We start from the raw sequence: 3,895 nt of genomic DNA, 5'->3' as shown, positions 1-3,895 counted from the left end.
TAAACGATCTGATATTGTTCTCAAAGCTTTTGTGTTTTATAATACGAATAATATTATGGATAATATTATGGAAGAAGAATATAACAATGCTCAGTTTGAAGACGAAGGTTCGTTGAATTTGTCTAGAGAATTGATTGCGCTGGTTAGGTTAAGTTACGACATATCTTTACTCGATTGTAGATTAAATTATTGTACAACATTTACTGCTACTACTACTCCCACAACTCTACGCCTACGTTTACGCAATTGTACGCAGACCGGGCTTAAGGGCGCCGGTGTGATGCGGAAAAGACTCGCGGCAAGATCCGAGGCGGCGGTGACAATTTTTGCCGCCACAGCGCGAGGAGGTCTCGCGGCAGGATCTGGGGTAGCGGCGCTTCCACAGATTCTACATTATAATAAAAAATACGATATCATTAGACGTCATCGGGTAAATGAATTGTTTTTGTTGGTAAAATAACTCGTCATTTCTTTCCAAGTCTTTGCGGATTTTATTTATTTTCATCGTTAGATTATTCAATTCTTCTGGGTTACCAGTTTTTTCCAGTTTTATTTTTTTAGTATTATTCGCAAAATTCGGGCTATCCTTTATCAGGGTGAGGTTCGGAACAATAGGTAAATATGTGTCTATTATTGTGGCTTAAATTTTTAATTTTGATTCGATAATTTCATTTGCCGTTATCAATTTACAATCTTCTCGTAAAGTTATTTTGTCCGTGTCAACTATATTCTCCTTCCTTTCCGGATAGCCTTGATATTGTATCGTGGTTGCTTCCGCTGACGCGTTAGAATACAACCAGGAGTCTTTCGTCTCTACCCACATGACGCTATGGTTGTTTCAATTTTAGTCTTACAATTTTTGTGTTTTTTGCTCTTTGTAAACATGTGGACTTCGCACGCGGAATTATCGGAAATTCTATTTACATGTTTTTGTTTGCATATATGTTCCAAATTTATTACGGCGCAGTTTTGTAATTCGCGTTCGTTTAATATTATATATGTATGTGTTTCTGCGTTTAAGGCTAACCACGGGTTGTCGACTTGTATCGACGCGAAAATGTTATCGACCGTCATGGACCGGCAGCGGTATCGCATGAATTATGTCGTATACCAATAATGCTACTAACGAGAATCTTAAAATAGTAAAAATGTTCGTCTCGTCACAGTAAGCGGTTATGGAAGCTATTTTTCTATGACGGTCCACTCCTCCCCCTAAAGACTGAACAGGAAGTATAATCCCTGCGGTAGACTTGTAGCCGTCTCCTTGAAGCTTGTAATTATTTGATTCACGGAGGTAACTCTGGAATACAGGATCCCTTCCTTAAAATATGCCAGATAATCCAGCGTGTCCCGCATATTTTCTGCTAATGCGCTGATTACGATGGAATGTTCGGCCATGTCAATTCGACGGCTATATAATACGGCTTGGCCTTGCATTTTGTCTAGGAGGTCAGCTAATGTTTCCTCGTTTTGATTTATTACTTTCTCGAGTCGGTCTACATGGGTTATTGTGGAATTGATAACTTTTAATTTATGTTTCATGGTATGTATATTCAAATTACAGCGTTCGAATCGTGGACCAACGCAAGCTGCTGATTAATTAGCTTTTCGTCTTTCGCGTCCATAATCCTGAATAACGCTTTGGCTATAGATCCTAGTCCGTCGACCAATCCACGTCTGTAGCTGTTTTATATACCGCGGTAAATCTACTAAATAATTCTTTAGACCGCTCACATTCTTTCTCCATGACGTTACGGAAATTTATACACGTACCTTTACCTATTAGCAACGAATCGCACGCTGATTCGATTCTATCAACATTGTCTTTTAATTGTTTTATTCTATTTGCTAATGGTAATGTATCCATTTTTATAACTAGCTTCCAGTGACCTTTGACGGGATGCATTCTTCCCGTCTTTTCGAAGTAGATTCCCGGGCTAACAGTAAACCTTTCCAGGAAGTACGGCGCGTTTATAGGTTGTCCTATTACGGAGTATGCCCATAAGGTTAACCTGTAATGGACGTACTAAAATTACTTTCGGTCGGACTTTCCTTCTCTCGTTCAATTTGCCGAGAGTTCCGAGGCGATTATTTCATGGATTTCGAAGAGTCCGATTACTCTACGAATAGTCGACGCGCACGCTGGCGAATGTGTGTGTAATTTAACGCGTACAAGTTTATCGCTCTCATTCTCGCCAGGTACGACGCGGTGTCGTGATTAGGTTGCACATTTTAATCGCGAGCGTTCCGCGCGGCCGGGGCTGAATTCTCGAACAAATCCGAGGGTAAGGCATGAGGCATACAGCGGGTCGAGCCCGAAATCCCCGACTATTTGTGGAGAGGACACAAATCGTACGCCGTTGAGTTTCCGCCTGAGCTTGTGGAGCGGCTCCTTGCGATGGATACCCTGGAGTTTCCGGATAGCCCGGACGATGTGGATGACCGTTTATTTTGGGAATCTGTCCTAGATGGGTCATACCTTGAGGAACCCGAGGTCTCATTGGAATCCCAGGTCGATATGGCCTACAATCGGCTATTACTCGAATACTTCACCGAGAGGTTAGACGATTAACGTAAGTATCTTTTTATTACTGATTTGTAATGCCTCTATTTATATGTATAAAGTCCTACCCCTTTATATATTGTCACGCGCTCGGCAAGTTTGGGGCTCGCGCGAGCGCGGATCAAAAAGAATGAGGAAATGAGTATCACTTCCGGGAGGGAAGATCTTAGCCCTCTTAGCTATGTCCCCCCTGCGATCGGCACGGAGTTGCGAAAATTGGACGCCAGACGTGCTCGATGGCAACGTCGCGAAACGTGAAGCTAGCATGGTAAAGCGAAAAATTCACATGCACGCGACAATACTCTAAAACCAAAAAAACGAACGCTCCTCCCGAGGTCGATCGCGTGAGGGCCGGCTGGCTCTACTTAACGGCAGGGCGGAAACTAAGGGCGAATAACGCTACTGTCGAGGATGGTGGTGGGCAGGCAAACGAACTCGAAAGTAAAGTATTAATGCTGTTTAATGAACGCGTAGCTTGGCGATAATAAACAGTTGAAAAGAGAAATACAATTAATAAAAAAAATAACACAAGTTCGGAAAAAACAAAAAAAAATATTTGGCAATATGGACCCAAAAATAATCTGACGGCGTGAACGAAATAATAAGGCTCAATATTGCAACAGAAAGCGCAGAAACAAAATATTATTCGGCTCGATGCCTCGTACGCGGAGAAATGCAATAATGAGTGCGTCGAATACGCGCACTCGCGCACGCGGAACAAAGACGGATATCTCTCGACGCTTAACGCAGTTCACAATCAAGTTAAATAGAAGTACACGTAATCGAACCAATAGAACGAAACGCGATCGGAACAGTACGGCACTCTACTACGGCGTAATAATATATCTCGATACTACGCGGGTACCGACACCGCACACGTAAATCAGAACGAATTGCCTCGGTAATAGGCAAACACAACGGACGGAATAACAGAAATGAAAATGAATTTACGTACGCCGATATACGACAAATTCACGCGTACGGGGGTAATACCCGGGACTATTACTCGACCGCGGACTTACGTGCACGCGCACTTACGTTATGACTCGCGCACTCGTGCGCCAGGGCTTTGCGGCACATTTGCAGTGACGATCTCCGGGCGGCTCGATACTTGACACTTTCGGCAACTCACGGCAAGATCCTGAAGAAACTTCCGCACTTGAGGACGAACACCGACACTAGAACTCCACGAATTATGCGTCGTCAAAAGAGTGCTCGCGACCGAACTTTAACACGAAAAATGGCATGTTCGTCCGCAAAATGCGAGTACGATCCTCGACTTGCCCGAGGCTTTACAGCACTTTACAGCAGAGGGTCACCTCACCGGCACGA

Source organism: Wasmannia auropunctata, unplaced genomic scaffold (genome assembly GCF_000956235.1).
Source record: "Wasmannia auropunctata unplaced genomic scaffold, wasmannia.A_1.0 LD336095.1, whole genome shotgun sequence".
NCBI classification, from domain to species: domain Eukaryota; kingdom Metazoa; phylum Arthropoda; class Insecta; order Hymenoptera; family Formicidae; genus Wasmannia; species Wasmannia auropunctata.
Note: the sequence above shows the minus strand (reverse complement) of the source record.